We start from the raw sequence: 19,340 nt of genomic DNA on the forward strand, positions 1-19,340 counted from the left end.
GGATAGATAATGCCAAGCTTGACGTAGAATTTTTCATAAATGTGTTGGATCACCACAATGAACATATGAAGCAGATATTGTGACCATCTCTATTTTTACAGCACAGGGGAAAAGGCCTATAAAAGGGAAGCAACTTTCTGAGGTCAGCAAATAGTGGCAGAGTTAGTCATCAGGCTCCAGATTCTGTACTTTAAGGCACTGTATTACAGATAACTAGATATAAATCCATTCTATGAAGAAAAGGATCAAGGTTGAGCACTCTAGAGCTAGGCTATACACTGGGTATAATTCTGTTTTTGTATTCTGCACTTCTAATACCATGGACAGCAAAGATTCCAGCAGCTTCTAATGACAAGCCAATCCAAAGTTACTGCCTTTACAAAGCCATGGTATAATGTTAAAAAAAAAAAAATTGCAGCTGGGTGGTGGTGGTGCACGCCTTTAATCCCAGCACTCAGGAGGCAGAGGTGGGCGGATCTCTGTGAGTTCCGAGGCCAGCCTGGGCTACAGAGTGAGTTCCAGGACAGGTGCAAAGCTACACAGAGAAACCCTGTCTCAAAAAACCAGAAGAAGAAGAAGAAGAAGGAGGAGGAGGAGGAGGAGGAGGAGGAGGAGGAGGAGGAGGAGGAAGAGGAGGAGGAGGATTGCAATTTCAGTTTGAGTTCCAGTTTCTCCACAGCTGAGTAATGATTTGAGCCTAGTCATGACTAGGCAAATTTGGAACCTCATTTGCCTCCTCAATGAAGGAGTAGCCATTACTCTGTCTTCCTCACTCACGGTCTGAGACTCAACCATTCAGGAAATCATAAAGCTTATGCTCAGCGCATGACCTAGCCTGTTGGTCCTTCCACCTTTCCACAGTACTTGACTGTAGATAAGAAGCTTAATTATCATAGTTACTTAATTAACATGGCTACTTCTTGGTTACTCTAATTCACTGGCTCTCAACCTTCCTAATGCTGAGATCCTTTAATATAGTTCCTCATGTTGTGTTGACCATAAAATTATTTCGTTGCTACTTCATAACTGTAATTTTGCCTCTGTTATGAATCATAATGTAAATATCAGATATGCAGGATATCCAATATGCAATTTGAGGGGCCGCAACCCACAGGTTGAGAACCACGGCTCTCATTTTAAATTAAACAAATGCCGGAATTCTTTATCCTAAGGAAAAACAATAAGCTTGTTAGCAATATTGGATGGAAGGAAAGATTTTTCCCAGATTTATATGGAAAAAGAAAATTGAATGGTCTGGGACAGCCCTCCCCCGCCCCTCCTATTTCTGGACATATTTTGGAAGAAGTGGGAAAGAATGTCCCTCAACTTCTAACAGCATTAAGGTGTAGCAGCTTCTTGAAATATAAAGGTGCCTGTCAACACTGGTTATTTTCTTGAAGTCCCTGCCTTCTGATTTTAGATCCTGCAAGACATAATTTAAGAATCCTGAAAATGTTACAACAGCCGGGCTGTTCAGTGGGAGATAAAATGTCAGTAGCAGAGTGTGGGTTGGGATGTCACATGGAGTGGCTGATCATGGGAAGATTTTTTTTCCCCTCATTTCCCAAATAAAATGCAGCACACCCTGACAGTACCAAAGCACACTTTCCTCATCCACATTTGCGCATCCCACCCAACCATCAGACATCTTCATTTTTTATCATGATGCCTTCAGGATGCCCCTCCCCCAGATCTTATTCTGGGGGGCAGTGACCAGGATCAGAGGGTACAGAAGCTTGCTAACTGCTCAGTGAGTGCAAACACAGGTTGGAAGGATGGCTGGCAAATTAGCAAGAAGCTCTGTTTCTCCATTTGTGAGGGCTGTGTGCTAATGGCCCCTGGCAGGCTGCTCTGGGAAAGCATTTAGGCCCTGGGTGGGTAGCCGAGATAAATTTTAAATTGAGTCATGCTCAACATAAATAGGAACTGCCTTGTGAAATAACTCTTAATTGTTAATTATCTAATTTTCCTAGAATTAGCTTTTTTTTTTTTTGATTGACACTTGGTAGGTAAGGCAGAGCTGAACCACGTGAGTCTCCTAACAGGTGAGGTGATCGTGACCCGTTTTTTGGATTCCTTCCACTTTTGTTTCCAAAGGACTCGTATATTACCTGCTTTTGTGTTACCTGTTAGAAGTAGAAATACAAGGGTTTTTTTCGGTAAGCATTTGTGTGAGGGATATTTACATGAAGAAGTGACGTCCAGGGCAGAGTCCCAGACTCCCCACCTTTCCTTGCTTTATTGCTTATTTTGTTGCCAAATATGTGGATTGAATCCCTTCCTGTCCTGGGAACGGACACGTGTGCAGGTGGGTTGTGGCCATTCTGAGTTTGTGTCCCTGATGGGGAAGGGGGTAGTCCAGGTGTGGTGTCACAGTGACGTGATACTTTTCTAACTGTGGCTCTTGTCCACCATCCCTGGCAATAAGTAAGTAAGCAGGAAGGGGAGGTAGAGGTAGATATTTTTCCAATATCTGATATTTCAAACTGCTGTCGATCATCCTCAAGAAAACCACCTCTGGTAAAGCTTTGGAAAACCAAACCGAGAGCTAAACTCACTTTATGATACTTAACGGTGACACACTGTGCAATTATCTGGTAATTTTCATGTGGAAGAAAGCTCAGCTGTCACCTCTTATTCGTGTGTGTGTGTGTGTGTGTGTGTGTGTGTGTTAAATAAACCCCTTAACTGGTGTGGGATTTTTGTCTTCAAAACCTAAAATCTAGGATTATATTGGTATTTAAAAACAGCTCTTCGTGGAAGTCTGGCATTTTCGTGGCAGGGAGTCGAGGGTCTGAATGGCACATTTCTAGCCCAAAGGATAGGGAAATGACAGTTGGGGCCGCACTTCCTAGGACAGCTTTATTGCAGTTTGGGATGAACATATCAACATCACTGCCCTTCTCAGTGTTGAATGTCAATATGGCACATGAAGCTGCCTCGGGTTGGCCTGCCTGCCTGCCTTCCTTACAAGCAAGTCAAAAGCGCATCCAGGGAGATTATGGATTTAACTCAAGTTTGACACATCACATTTCATTTCACTGGTAAAGAAAGGCTGAGGTATGACTCACAATTTATTTTAAATCATTTTAAATACACTTAATTATGCACAGAAGAAAAAGTTGAGCTCCAGAACAAGATTCATGCTACTTTACATGAGATCATCTATTAAAATACAGCATGTACAGTGTTCTGTCCATAGAGAGGAAGGGAAATAGTGGCCTTACGTAGTTTGGAGGTGACAGAGGGGTGCTCCTAATCCCTGGTTATCCTTGCTCTCTGTATCACACATGTCTCAGGATTGAAGTCTTTTACAATGTGTATATATTACCTTTATGTAAGTGCACATATACACACACAATAACACAAATTCCCTAAGAGGTAACCTGCTGTGGTGGCATACACTTTTTGTTTTGTTTTGTTTTTGTTTGTTTGTTTTTCGAGACAGGGTTTCTCTGTGTAGCTTTGCGCCTTTTCCTGGATCTCACTCTGTAGCCCAGGCTGGCCTCGAACTCACAGAGATCCGCCTGCCTCTGCTTCCCAGTGCTGGGATTAAAGGCGTGTGCCACCACCACCATACACTTTTAACGGTAGCATCTGGAAACAGGCAGTGGCATCACTGTGAGTTTCAGGCTAGCTTGATCTACATAATGAATTCTAGACCAGCCAGGGCCACACAGTGAGAGTCTGTCAAAAAAAAAAAAAAAATCCTCAAAAGGCATAAAAATCGGAATTTAGAAAATATTTCTGTTGGATCTACACCCCAAACTAATAGTTAATTCAAGGTATTCTTTACTCCCTCTGAGTGGAGGTGAGGAGCCATTGAGAGACAGTTTCCAAGTGTTAAAACCACATGGAAAGTGGCTCAAAGGCCATTCTGCCCTCTAGAGCTAACACAATATAGTGCTGCTTTTTCTATTTTTATAGATTGTTGGAATAAATGAATGAGTGAGTGAGTGAGTGGACCAACAAACCAGAATGAAGAAATGAACTAACACTACCTCCACACATCACAGGAGAACGAACAACCTCAGCAGTTACTTCCCCGAGTGTGCCCACAGTCGTGTATACTGACCATTGAGAGGAAAGGAAAGGAAGAATCAGACACAAAAACTAGGCAAACTGGCATATACCTGTAATCCCAGCACTTAGGAGGTAGACACAAGAGGATCAGGAGTTCAAGACCAGCCTTAGCTACATATCGAATTTGAGACCAGCCTGGACCACAGACATCCTGTGTCAAAGCTAACCACAAAACAAAAACACAAAACTACCTGAGCTTGAGCTGAAATTCAGTGGTAGAGTGCATGCTTGGCATACAGGAGGCCCTGGGTTCCACCCATGGCACCATCAAATCCTAAATATTCAGCATACTCCTAGATCTCATTTGGATGATTGACAGGCCATTTTCTTCTGAGGCCATTCTTGGGAGAACTCGCCTGAATCTATCTTGTATGAAAACACGGAGTGCTCTAAACCACTGCCAGTCTGTATATTCCGACTGTAGTAGATTCTGAATCCACCAGGTTTGTGCCTTGTAACTAGTTCATTAGCCTCTCTTGACCACAGAATAAAAATTCCAATTTAATATGAATTAATAGAATTAAATATGACAGTATGGGCTGGAAAGCTTAAAGAAAATATATAAAGACAAAAATCCCTGGGGACCCAGCTCAGCTGGTAAAGTGCTCACTATTGTGATTATGTCACTAGCAATCCACGGAGTCTATTTAATGAGCAATGGAATTTATTTGGGGGTTAACTCACAAGGCAGAATAAAGGAATTTGTCTCAGGATCTTGGAAGGGTGAGGCACGGTCCAATGCTGTTCTCCAGTGAGCTCTGCCCTGATCTGTTCCAGCATTAAAAACCACGAGATATTGAAGACAGAGCCCGCATGTGAATCCCAAGTCTTAAGGGTCCTCCAGGGGCCACGCCCCAGGGGCAGGTACCTCAAGGTCACAGGCAGGTGTAACAGCTTGCTGTGGGATGTTCTGTATGTCAAATGTGTTGCTAATTAGTCAATAAATAAAACACTGATTGGCCATTGGCTAGGCAGGAAGTGTAGGCGGGGCAAAGAGGAGAATAAAGCTGGGAAGTGGAAGGCTGAGTCAGAGAGACACTGCCAGCCGCCACGATGAGAAACAGCATGTGAAGATGCCGGTAAGCCACGAGCCATGTGGCAAGGTATAGATTTATAAAAATGGATTAATTTAAGCTGAAAGAACAGTTAGCAAGAAGCCTGCCATGGCCATACAGTTTGAAACCAATACAAGTCTCTGTGTTTACTTGGTTGGGTCTGACGGCTGTGGGACTGGCAGGTGAGAGAGATTTGCCCTGACTGTGGGCCAGGCAGGAAAACTCAAGCTACAACAGCTACCTGCTACCTCATAGGGGCGGTGCTAGACATGGCTCAAACAGCTGCCACTACAGCTCACCATACAAGTCTAGGTGCCTGAGTTTGACCCTCAGAACCTACACAAAAAAGCCTAGTTGTAGCTGGGAGGCAGAGACAAGCAGGTCTCTGAGGCTCACTGGCCGGCTAGCTTAGCCTACTGGGTGTGAGATTCAGTGAGAGACTACATCTCAAAAGATGAAGGGCATGATGACCGAGCAATGACATCCTAGCGTTAGCCTCTGGCCTGCCCCGATTTGCACATGTGCACACGGGCAAGTTCAAGTTCACATACACACCACACACACACACACATTACACACACACACACACACACACACACACATACACACACACTACACACACACATACACACACACTACACACACGCTACACACACACATTACACACACACACTACACACATACATGATACACACACTACACCACATACACACACACAGAGCAGGGGTCAAGTCTATATGGGAAATAATGTCATCAAAAAAAAAAAACCCAGCAAAATTTGATCTGTAGTCACTTTTTTTTCTTTCTTTTTTTTTTTTTTTTTTTTAGTTTTTCAAGACAGGGTTTCTCTGTGTAGTTTTGGTGCCTGTCCTGATCTCATTCTGTAGACCAGGCTGGCCTCAAACTCACAGAGATCCACCCGGCTCTGCCTCCTGAGTGCTGGGATTAAAGGCGTGCGCCACCATGCTTGGGTGATAATTTTGACTTTTAAAAGTGTTTTTAACATGTATTTGTTTGAGGAGGGGCCAAAGGGCATGTGTCAGAGGGCAAAGTGGGGTAGTCAGCTCTCTCCCGCCATGTTGGTGCGGGGCTCCAACTCAGGTTTGGTGGCAAGCGCCTTTACCCACCGAACCATCTCATCAGGTCATTTCGGATGCCAAATTCATCGTTTTGCTCTTGTCCCTCTTGGAGCGCAGAGTGGAAAGTCGGCGTGTTGTTGTTGTCTGGGGCTTGGGGTATTAGAGATTGAACTTGGGTTCTGCCAGTGAGCTGGCTTTCCAATCACCGCAACTTCCTTTTCATTTTCTGCTACACAGAAACCCAACGGAACAACGCTAAAGCAACCATTTAAAGAAGGTGGCGGGAAGAGAGGCTGTACCTGGCCGACTTGGATTTGAGTGGCACCTTTCCCCAGGTGAACCCCAGGATCAGCCGAGTATCAGTAGGTACGGAAGGCCTCAGTCTGTATAGTGCACCCTGGCTTAGTATGCCCAGTGCTTCCAAGATGATGGACCTAGGGAGGAGCGGGTGGGGCTCGAGTCTGGTAAAGAAAGTCTATGGAAAACAGCCTGGGAGGAAGTCGCAGATCTGCAGAAAGTGACTAATGGAAAGCAAGTCTTCCCTTTAGGCAACGAGAGGACACAGGACATTCCCAAAAGCACAGCTGAGAAACAACTTGGAAGGCTCAGATAAGGGATGCTGGCCCTGGGACTGGAGCGCACCCCACTCCCACTCCCGCCCCCAGCCACACCCAGACCCTGACTCCTTATCAATATTTTCCCCAGGAGAACAATCTGCTAAATCAATTCCAAACAAGCCCACACCATCCAGCCAAAGACACGGGCCAGAGCTCAGCTTTCTCACCACTGGGGCGCTGAACAAAGACATGACTATAGTCACTTCATTATGTGATCGTCACCTGTCTTCCAGCCCCAAACTTGGACCCCACCCTGTCTTCACACCCCTTCCTTCTCTATCCCAGGAGTTCACAGATGGATGCAGGAGAAGAACCACATCTATTTTCATGTAAGTCACAGGAAAGGTAGAAATCACCCCAAGGTGTTTGCGCTTCTCCCCGAGCAGAAGCAAGCGTTCTGTGAACACACACAGCCTCGTTTCAGCACAGATGTCAGGAACGGGAGCCTGTAAATCTGCCCAGGCAGTTCTGTTCTTGAATCATTAAGAACAACCGGGTGGGCGGAACAAGTACATGAAATTGCTGTGTGCACTCATGTTTTGTTTATGGAGCAATCATTTCTAGACGTGGTTTCTTTCTTTCTTTTTTTTTTTTTAATGAAGGATCCTTTCTATGTTTTTTTGGTAACACCCCACATTCTTTCCTTCCTGCCCCCAGTTCTCCCATAACCACTAAAAAAAAAAAAAAAAAAAAGTCAGAGTATCACAGAAATCTCCCCATATTTAAAGAATAGGTTACATCGTCTCTCTAAACCAATTGCATTTAGTCAGTCAAAATAAATGATTTAGTAACATGAATGATACAGGTTAACAATTGAACATTGTGTAGCGTGTAGAGAGCTGTAACAACTGTGCCAAGTCATAAAAATCACTTTAATCTTTCACCATTATGCCCCAGACCTTGCTAACTATCAGCGGGGGGTGGAGGGGGGGTGTTAAATGGCAGTTGGTGTCCGGCCATAGGGACTCTACACTATTGAGCCTTGGGTTCTTTATAACACAGCATGGAGAGTTGCGTGGGCTTGCATGGGCTTGCGTATGGACCTTGGACATAGTAAGCACTCAGTAGACTGTAGCTGTTGGTGTCATTAACAGTAGCAATGACTGGGCAGATGGCTGAAGGAGGTTGTGTGTGTGTGTGTGTGTGTGTGTGTGTGTGTGTGTGTGTGTGTGTGCCAAATCCTATTACTTCTCTTCTCTGATCTACCTCAACCTTGCCATTTTGCAGGCACCCACAAACGGTCGCTCTTAGCGGCACTGTGGTGTGGTAAATTGACCGCGGTTAGTACCCCAGGTTTCCTGGTCCAGCAGCTCCCATCCTTCTCTTGACAAGCTCAAGCTCAGCTGCTGCTTCCTCCCTCCATCCCAGAAGGGGTGTGTGAAGCTCTGCTGTTTACTGTCTGGGCGGGTCTCACTCCATTGTTTTCTCTCCTGGTGTTTGGGTATTTTGTTTTGTTTTGTTTTGTTTTGTTCCTTGTCTTCTCAGCACTGTTCTGTCTGGCTCTGGCCCCAGCCGTTTACTCCACGACACATCCCAGCTAAGTCCCCTGTGTTTGGCATACACTTGCAGTTGGAGCAGAGTGGTATCAGGTGCAGAGAGAGAGAGGAGAAAGAGGGGGGAGGGGGGAGAGAATATTAAAATTTCTCTCAGGAAAATAAGCTTGGTTTAAAATTTTTTTTTTCCATGGTGCAGACCTAATAACTTTATTTCCATAATAATTTCTCCTCTGCCCGCTCTAATTGCCAAGGCTTCTTTCCAAACAATGGAGTGCAACATTACTGCTTTTCTCTTGGCTGGCGAGGCTTCACCCACAGGTGGCACTTCCTCACCCCCTCTGACACACACAGGTACCAGGGAAGTCTCCTATGCAAGATTGGAACTGGGCTGGGAGAAGACCCAGGAAGGCCCTGGGCAGCCTGCCTTCCCCAGGAGGCTTCACGGAAGTCATTTGCTTTGTCAACTGAAAGCCTGTCGGGCCAACATTCCCTGTTGGAACCTTAGAATTGTAAACAAGGCCAGCACACCTTGCTTCGGGGGCCTGGGAGTGCCAGGATTGTCCCCAGCTGCTGGCACTCCTCCTGGAGTCTATGATCAAATTGGGAAGCTCAGCGCTGTGGCCACGCTTTTCCCCTAGAGAGCAGGGATGCCGTCAGTCAAGTAGCATTAATTTCCGGTGGGCTGTAAAAGTACCATTTATCCTGCAAGCTGCAGGGTGAGCAACTCAGTAGGATTCGAAGTTAAATGATGCGAGAGGAACAAGTCTTGGTGAGGATTTTGTGCCTCGGAATTAAAAACAAAGCAAAGGGGCCAAGCCTATTTTTTTATTGATTGCAAATACTAGAGCAGAGGAGTCTCTTCATTAAATTTCCGTTATAAAACCACATGTAACCTGAGTTGGCAAACTCTGGAGCCTTGTGACTCTTCAGCAGCGCCCCCAGGGGCGCAAGCAAAGTTCCGCCACTATGCCTGTGTGTGGCTGGGCCTCTGCAGTCTCCAGGCCAAGGTTGGTTGTTTCTGCTTTTTAAGCCCGAGCTCACATATTGTGGGTGTGTGGTGGGTGTTGGCAGAGGACAACTTCAGGGACTGGTTTTTGTCGTCCACCTTGTTTTAGACAAGGTCTCTTCGTTGTACTGGTTTGTATACAGCCTGAGTGTCCAGCTTTATGTGGGTTCTGGGGGTGCAAACTTGGGTCCTTACTCTTGTGTAGCAAGTGCCTTGCCCACTGAGCCCTCTCCCCAGCCCTCTCCCAGGCCATTTTAGCCATTTGAACGTGGTCCTGACAATAAGGACATGCTCTTTTGGGAAAATGGGTGGAGTCAGGCTGAGAAAGATGTGGGTTGGATAGAGTAAAGGGGGGGGGGGGACAGCTGCAGGGGCCTGGGAACAGAGTGGGAGTTCACAGAGGGAGGGCCAGGCATTTGCTGATCTCCTGTCTTAGGTTTACAGACCTCTGATTTAGAAAATTACAGGGAACTTGTCATTTCTAAGACACAAAAAAGAAACAAATTCATGTAAACATGTAGTCGAAGCACCGCTGGTTCAATAAATACAACCCTTAAATGCAATTTGCCTCTATAATAAAGGCATGTTGGCAGGCCAGCCAATGGAATGTTTGGTAGTGATAACATGACCACTCCATGGTATGGTCACAGGGAAGGTTTTTGTTATAGATATGAGGGAGAGAATAGTCAGAGGCATCTGGAAGAGTCCACAGCAGATAAAGTAACAGACGGAACATGGCCAGCAGGCTGGGCCTGGCCAGGAGAGGAGCAAGAGCAGAGAGGAGAGGGAGGGAGGGGGAGGGGGGGGAGAGGGGGAGAGAGAGAGAGGGAGAGAGAGAGAGAGAGAGAGAGAGAGAGAGGAGGGAGAGGGAGAGGAGGAGGGAGAGGGAGAGAGAGAGAGAGAGAGAGAGAGAGAGAGAGAGAGAGAGAGGAGGGAGAGGGAGGCAAAGAGTGTGGGCAAAAGAGAAGCCCAAGAGAGCAGAGCCAAAATAGCAGGGTTATAAGGAGAAGGAGGCCGGGTGGTGGTGGCGCACGCCTTTAATCCCAGCACTCGGGAGGCAGAGCCAGGCGGATCTCTGTGAGTTCAAGGCCAGCCTGGGCTACCAAGTGAGTTCCAGGAAAAGGCGCAAAGCTACACAGAGAAACCCTGTCTCGAAAAAAACAAAAAAAATAAAAATAAAAATAAAATAAGTGTGAGAGACCGGCTCCGGACAGCTATGTCCTGGACTTTGTCAAGCCTTGACAAAGGGTTCCTGGCCTAATTGCAGGGTATATGACTAGATAAAAAGCTTCCTGGCCTAACTGCAGGAGATGTGACTAGATAAGACCTTCCTGGCCTAACTGCAGGAGATGGGGATTAGGTAAACTTTCTGGAGCCTGTCAACTGCAGGGGGCCCGGGATCAAAGCGACCTCGCTCCTGACCCCCTCCTTAGGAATTTTCTCTATCCCTGCTTCCCCTGCTCCCCTCCCTACCTGAAGCCCTGCTTATAAGCCTCAATGCCCAGTCAATAAACGAGACCTTGATGTGACTCAGACTCTGTCTATTCTTTGCGCCTGGTCTCCTTTCCCTCTCCCCCCTATGGTTTACAGGTGGACCCTCCTCGAGACCCTCGAATAACCTGGCCCGCGGGACGGGTCAAATAAGGAGAAGGAGAAGCTGCGGGGGGGGGGGGGGGGGGGGGCAGTTCCTGAGCTGGAGGAAGTTTAGGGTTGGGGGTTGTGACAACAGCCAGGATGCCAGCATGAACTCTGAAATGTGTACCAGGTACTTGTGATATGGAGGGAGCCTGGCGGCCAGCATGTGCTTTAGTACGCTATTAGGCACAAGTAGCCACGTGTCCCTTCTGCCAGCGGTGAGGGAAACGGCTCCTTTGGTGGAGGGGAACCGGCTTCACAAGTTCCTGAAGGAGGCTGGCTTTTGTCTAACCACCAGAATTTGGGCAAATGAAATTTCCTTTGGACCCAGCAGTGGTAATAGTCTGTGTCTGTGTTGGTCGACATGGCAGACACTGTCCACATGTGGCTCTCCAATACTTGAAGAGCAGCTAATGTGGTGAGGAACGTCATTGTCCATGTAATTTAGATATCCCCATGCAGTTGGTGGCTATGGCATTAGCTACACACGGGTGCTGTGGGATGGTCTGTATGTCAAATGTGTTGCTGATTGGTCAATAAATAAATCACTGATTGGCCCATGGCCAGGCAGGAAGTGTAGGCAGGACAAGGAGGAGAATAGAGCTGGGAAGTGGAAGGCTGAGTCAGAGAGACACTGCCAGCCGCCATGATGAGAAACAGCATGTGAAGATGCCGGTAAGCCATGAGCCATGTGGCAAGGTATAGATTAATAGAAATGGATTAATTTAAGCTGTAAGAACAGTTAGCAAGAAGCCTGCCACGGCCATACAGTTTGTAACCAATATAAGTCTCTGTGTTTACTTGGTCAGGTCTGAGCAGCTGTGGGACTGGCGGGTGACAAAGATTTGTCCTGACTGCAGGCAAGGCAGGAAAACTCTAGCTACACACGGGTTTATACCAAGTAGGGTGGGAAGGAGAACACAGACTTCCCCCGTCCAAGCCCTCACAGAAGAAAATCCAAGGCATTTGCTAAGGAATTTGGGCAAGGAAAAAATTTCAGTTTGTATTGAAAGTGCTTTAATTCCTGTCTAAATGTTGAACCATAATAACTTCTCTTTTTCACAATTTCAGTGAGAAAAAAAAAAATGTCATTTTCTGCTTCTGGAAAATGGAAGTGCCATTCTCGGCACGTGCCCGCCATTAATCTCTACATCTTCTCACCGGGGGCTTTGTCTCTGAGGGCTTCTAACAGCACATGATGATTTTCACAGCCAGAGGCATAAACACGTTCTTCTGTTGCTCATGGGGGGCCAGGTGTCCCGCCCTGCTCTTGACAGCCGTTCCATCTGGAAGTTCACTGGGTTCCGAGGGACACGGCCACTTCTTCCTCTGCGGGCACTACGGAGTTCTTCGGCAACCAGCCCGCATGGCAGACCTGAGCATCAGCCCTGGGGCTGCAGGACTCCTCTAGGACAAAGTACCTTCGGCCCACGGAGAACGGGCATCCAGGGAAAGGGAAGTATTGGCATCTCTTGCTGCCCGCTTGGGGCCCCAGCCCCCAGCATCCCCTGCTCTCAAGCTCTGGTCCTGTCCCTCGCAAGAAGCAAAGGTCCATGTAAAGGGCTCAGATGAGTGGAACACAGAATTGTCACAAATAGCTTGGGTTGGTAGGAGAGGGCCAACCTGGCTCACTATTGGGAAGCATATGAGCAAGCGGCCTACACTTTCAGGTTAAAGATAAGCGGGGTCTTTAATTCCAGCACGCAGGAGGTGGGGGCTGGAGGGTCTCCGTGAGTTCAGGGTCATCCTGGTCTATATAGCAAGTTCCAGACAAGCCAGAGCTACACAGTAAAACGACAGCCTGTGGAGAGAACTCAGTGAAGTGTTTGCTTTACAAGCACAAGGACCCGAGGTTGATTCCCGGAACCCGTGAAAAAGGCGGGAAGCGTGGCAGCACACACTTGTAACCACAGAGGTTGATGGGAGCACTCCGGCTTGCTGACCAGCCAGTCTGACTAACTGGCAAGCTTCAGTCTAATGAAAGACCCTCTATCGAAAGTACCTGAGGAGTGACATTGTCCGTGAGTATGTGTGCAAAACCATGCATGCCCCCCAAACCTGGAAGGTGCAATTTGCGGGCAGGAGGGAGCCGTGTGTCTCAGCCAAACAATTGGCTTTTACAAAACCAGAAGGAAAAGCCCAGTAGAGCAGCTGAGATCAGAACTCTGCCCCGACCTAGTAAAGAGACAAAACAAACAAATCAAACCCACCAAGGACTTGCCCGGTGTTAGATCTTAAGGAGTGGGAAGGGCCTGGGGGTACCAGGCAGCTGAGGATTTTAAAATGAACCCCATCAAGGCTGTGAGAGCTGGCTGGGTTGCTCAGCCAGGCCTGGTTAATTGATACAGTCTCCTAATGAGCAGGATAAACCCCATTCAAACCATTTGCTGTGAAATGGACTGAGGTGTGCGAGAAATCGGCCTCAAATAGGCAGAACACACACACACACACACACACACACACACACACACACACACACACACACATACACACACACACACCAGCAGAAAATAACATGCTAGGAGAGTTGAAATTGAAGATGTGTAGTCTTGGGTGTGCAGAGGCGTTAATGCTTATGCAATTAATCACTTCAGATTTGAAGATTGGGATTTTTTTTCCATTTTAATTAATTAGCCAGTAGACTCGCTATAGTTCATTTTTCATCTCAAAAGGCAGTGGTTCTTTTCTAAGAGAAAAGAACAGGATCACAGGGGAGCGGTGACAGTGTCCGCACATGTGACAAGTACTGGGACCTACCATCGGTCCCGGCCCAAAATATCCCTGTGGAAGGAGTGGGAATCCAAAGCAGGGCAGAGCAGGAGGGACTTAGCAGGTCCATGCAGGCAAGCCTGGGGTGTTGTGCCTATCAGAACTTGCCTTGAGTCTTGTATCGGTCAGCTTTCCTTTGACAAATACCTGGAATACAGTGCCTAGGAGGAAAAGCTGGTTTTGATTCACAGTTTCAGAAGACTCAAGTCCATGGTTACTGGGCCTTGTAACTTTGGGTTGTGGTAGCATGGTACCTTATGGTCAGAGGACATGGCAGAGAAGGCTGTTGCCTTTATGACAACCAGAATTAGAAAGAAAAAGGTCCAGGAAGGTAACTTAGTTGGTAGAGTGCTTGCCTAGCATGCCCAGGGGCCATAGGTTCGATCCCTGGTAACCACATAAAGCCAGGAGTGGTGACAGAGGCCTGTAATCCTAGCACTTGAGAGTCAGAATGAGGAATGTGAGATTATCTATCACTACCCAGCAAGTTCCAGGCCAGCCTGAGCTACTGAGCAGAGCCCAATAACCCCTTCAAGGGTATGTCCCCAATAACCTAACAGTCTTCTCCAGCTCCTACTGGTTCCCATAGCTCCATGGGCTGTGACCAAGCCTCTACCAGGACTTTGGGGGACATTTCAGACTCAAACTGTAGCAGCCTCTCACCGAGAGTCATTACCTGTTTGGCCAATGGATTTGTTGTTTTTCTGGGTAGGGCCCAGTAAGAGGGCTACAGAGGCCAGGCGGTGGTGGCGCACGCCTTTAATCCCAGCACTCGGGAGGCAGAGCCAGGCGGATCTCTGTGAGTTCGAGGCCAGCCTGGGCTACCAAGTGAGTTCCAGGAAAGGCGCAAAGCTACACAGAGAAACCCTGTCTCGAAAAACCAAAAAAAAAAAAAAAAAAAAAAAAAAAAGAGGGCTACAGAGCACACTGATGTCACCTCCGAGGCCAGTCCTGATGGTATGTCACTAACCGGAGAGAAATCACCTCACCTCTTTGTGCATCTGTTTCCTGCTCTTTTTGTTGTTGTTGTTTATTTGTTGTCGTTTTTCAAAACAGGGTTTCTCTGTGTAGCTCTGGCTGTCCTGGAACTCATTCTGTAGACCAGGCTGGCCTCGAACTCAGAGACTGCCTGCTTCTGCCTTCCGAGTGCTGGGATCAGCTTCTGTTCCTTGCTTTTTACAATGAAGAGAAAAGCAGTACCTATTCCAGGCATCTTGAGAGTATAAAACAATGCACACACACACACACACACACACACACACACACACACACACACACACATTTCTTACTTAAGTGCTCAACGTGTATTGAAGGCTCAGAGAGTGGAGGTTTTTTGACAGGAGGAGCTGTACCTCCTGACGGGACACGACACTTCCCTGGACGTCTTCATAAGATGTATCACATGTATGCACGCATGTGATAAATGTACCAGCACAGGCCGGAAGACAGCTCAGTTGGTAAAGTGTTTGTTACACAAACACGAGGACCCGAAGTCAGATCTCCAGCACCCTCATAAAAAGCCGGGTGCAGCAGTGTGCACCTATGACTCCAGCTCCAGGAGAAGGCGGAGGTGGGTGGGCCCTGGAGCATCCTGCCAATCAATCTAGTCCAATCAGTGAATACCAGGCTCAGTGAGCGATCCTGCCTCAAAAAATAAGGTGAAAGGATTGAGGGAAAACACTCACATATAGGTACACTCACATGGACACACGCACGTGCACACACACACACGCACGCACGCACGCACACACACCACCCCCCACTCCACACAATGCTATTTAGCCATTTTTAAGTGTATAGTTCAGTTTCATTAAGGACATTTACACTGTTACACAACCACTAACCCCACTCACCTCAGAATTGTTCCTTTTTAATACAAACCTCATCTTTGAATACCTTTTACTTTTAGCCCAATGATTGAAAAAAATTAAAAGTTTAAAAAATGAAGGAACTGCTTAAAAGTAAAGGTTTGCCATGGCTTGTAGAAACTGCTTTTCCCCTGTCTCTGCTGCCAGCTGTAATAATTTTTCAAGGTCGCTTGCATTCAATTCTGTGTGGCCAACGGCTTTGATTGCAACTTGTCTTTTGCTTGTTTCTCCAGAATTCTTTTTTAACCTCCCTAACCGGAATTCTGTACCGTTATACACTAGCTCCCCATTTACCTCACTCCCCGGCCTCTAGACACCATGGCTCTGCTTTCCGTGTGTCTGAACTTTCCTGCCCGCGGACCTTCATAAATGAGAAATCGTACAGTTTTTGTCCTTTTGTGACTGGCTTGCTCCACTTCACATCATGTCCTCAAGGCTCATCTGTGTTAGAACGTGTGTCGAATGTTCTTCCTCTTCAAGACTGAATAATATTCCCCCTGTACGTCCAACCACATTCTATTTGTCCACTCATCACTGGGCTATGATACAGTTTGCACATGAAATGTTGTCACCAGAGAGGGTATGGAAGCCTCTCAGAAGGTGGGGCCTACCTGGCAGATGTAGGCCACTGAGGACAGGTCCTGAAGGGATATAGCCTACCCGACTTCCCTTCTTCTCTCTGCCTCCCTCCCGGTAGGCCACAATGTGATGAGGTCTGTTTCTACTGCTACCGGCCAAGCCTTCCTGCCATGATGGGTTGTATTCCCTGAAAACCATGAGCTAGCACAAACCCTCCCTCTGTATGTGGTTTCAGTAAGCTATGTTTTACCACAGCAATGAGAAAAGTAACTAATGCGGCTTCTGCCAGGCTGCCACCCCGAGCCAGACTGCCATCCCAAGCTAGGTCATCCCTAGCCAGGCTGCCATCCTGAGCCAGGTCATCCCGAGCCGGGCAGCCACCCCGAGCCAGGTTGCCACCCCGAGCCAGGCTGCCATCCCGAGCCAGGCTGCCATCCCAAGCAACACTACGAACACAAGACTGCAGAAACCCTCTTTCTGTCCCCGCTTTCACTTCTTTTGGGAACATACTCAGAATTGCTGGGTCCTAATGAATTCCGTGTTTAGTTTTTGAGGAATCCGTCCCATCCTCCACAGCTCCTGTGCCCCTCCGTATTCCCACTGGCAGGCTCCCTGCCAACACGAGTCATCTTCCGTTTGCTTTGCAATAACCGTCCTGAAGTGGCATCTCCCTGTGGCTCTGGCTGACGTTTCCGCAATGACGGCGGCGGTGATGCTGAGCCTCCTTCACGCTCCCCAAAGCTGTCGACAGCAGCCATTCCCCGGGTCCCACTCAGGCTCTACTGAGAACAGAAATGCGAGCCCCGTACCTCGAGCATGCCTCGAGCAGGCACACTTGGGAGTTCTTAAAGGTGATTGCTTACCCAGACTTGGGGGGGAGTCTGAGAAGCGCATGGATGGGCAAGAAGGAGCTGCTTGGAGTCAGCGGCTAAGTGTTTGGATCATCCGCAAAGCCTTGGCGCAGCCCAGGGACCTGCAGGTCGGTAGTGCGGCCAAAGTCAGCTTTGCGTCACCCTGCACCTCCAGAAGGAGCCCACGCAGCTGGGGTGGTAGTTCTCCTGGGTTCCTCGCCAACCTCTGTGCAGCAGTGACACCCTTCATCCCCCCACCCCATCCCACCAGAGGCCCCAGGCTCAGAGAATCACACCAGGACAGGCAAGGCCACCAACGTAGGTCTCTTCTCCCGCTGAACTCCAGCAAGCATGCTATCTCCTCAGCGTTTCCACTGTCCCACCTAGCCCTGAAACAAACGCGCTTGTTACCTTCCGGTTGCCCATCCCTCTCTCCAGACTGTTGGCTTGTGAAAAGGAGGACTTCGCCTGTCTTCCAGGCACAGAGGAGAGTCTCAGTAGATACCTGTTGAACACAGTTCAACCCAGTTCTACCTGAAGGTCCGGTCCCCTCTTCACATGTCTTCTCCGTCACAGGGCTAAATGCCGCCTCTTCTCTGTCTCCATCCAAAGTCTGGGTCTCACTCAGGCTGGTTTTTTTGTTTGTTTGTTTTTGGTTTGGGTGTTTTTTTGTTGTTGTTATTTTGAGACAGGGTTTCTCTGTGTAGTTTTGGTGCCTGTCCTGGCTCTCGCTCTGTAGACCAGGCTGGTCTTGAACTCACAGAGATCTGCCTGGCTCTGCCTCCAGAGTGCTGGGAATACCTCTCTCTCTCTCTCTCTCTCTCTCTCTCTCTCTCTCTCTCTCTCTCTCTCTCTCACCCCAGATTAAAACGAATTATCGTTTGATCGTGTGTATGTTTGTGTGTCTTGGGGGTGGGTGAAGTATGAGCACATGAATGCAGGTGCCCTCGGAGTCAAAGGCATCCGATGCCCTTAGACCTGGAGGTACAGCTGTCTGCGAGCTGCCTGCTGTGAGTGCTGGGAAGGGAAATCAGACCCTCTGCCAGAGCAGTCTGTGCTCTTAACCACTGGACCAGTTTTCCAGCCCCTCCTCACTCAGTCGTTATGGGAGTATTCATGCTGACATCCTTTCTCCCTCACATCTGGGCTGCCTTGGTCTTGGCTGTTCCGCTAGGTACCGTACCTCTGACTTTAAACTCTTTCTCTTGGGTTCAGCCCAGAACATTCCTTTCAAATCCTGTTTTATTGGATCTTCCAAGGCAGGTATGGTGGTCCGTGCCTTGGGTAAGCACTGTGGAGGCTGAAGCAGGATGATCCGGAGTTTGAGGCCAGTGTAGATGATGCCGAAAGACACATCTAAAAAGAATCTGGTTCCAGTACCAATCAAAGCTAAGATTTTTCTACCTAGTTTCCTAAGCTCTTGGAAACCTATGATCCTGTCTTAGTCAGTGTTCTATTGCTGTGAAGAGACACCGTGACCATGGCAACTCTTATAAGGAAAACATTTAATTGGGGCTGGCTTACAGTTTCAAAGGGTGAGTCCATTATCATCAGGGTGGGAAGCATGGTGGTAGGCAGGTAAATATGGTGCTGGAGAAGGAGCTGAGAGTTCTACATTGGGATTGGCAGGCAACAGGAAGAGAAAGCCACTAGGGTTGGCTTGTGCTTTTGAAACCTTTAGGCCACCCCTAGTGACACACTTCCTCCATCAAGGCCACATCTCCCAATCCTTTCAAAGAGTGCCACTCCCTGGTGACCAAGAACTCAAATCTATGAGCCTGTGGGGATCATTCTCATTCAAACCATCACAGTTCCCATGGATTTTTTTTATGACACTTCTCATATTCAGGAACCGGAGCAATCTGGTCTCAGGCATATATATGGTCCTGGTACTCTAATCTCTCTTGGAAATTAAAGTTCTGAAAATGTGGAAACTTAGGATCCAGAAATTCAACTTCTATGAATATGTGCCAAGAAATAATTACAATTCTGTCTAAAGATGTATCTTCAAACATACACATTTAGTGGAAAAGTAAAAACAAAAAAATCCTAAAAAACAAAACCAAACCAAACAAAAACTCTTGTATAATATTAGAGGGACCAGCCTTAATATTATACATCCCAGGGGCTCAGGAGAGAGAACTGCTAACGGCGAGGACTATTTTTGGGAAAAAAATCTCAGCACACCAAGCTCTATGGTCCACTTGCTTTAATTCCTCTGGCATAACATCCTTTATACACAGCTTCAGTTCTGTTCTCATGTTCTAGCTCCTTTTCTTGCCTGATTTTTCTCTATACTTAT

Source organism: Peromyscus californicus, unplaced genomic scaffold (assembly GCF_007827085.1).
Source record: "Peromyscus californicus insignis strain IS unplaced genomic scaffold, ASM782708v3 Scaffold_1__1_contigs__length_55948999, whole genome shotgun sequence".
NCBI classification, from domain to species: Eukaryota; Metazoa; Chordata; class Mammalia; order Rodentia; family Cricetidae; genus Peromyscus; species Peromyscus californicus.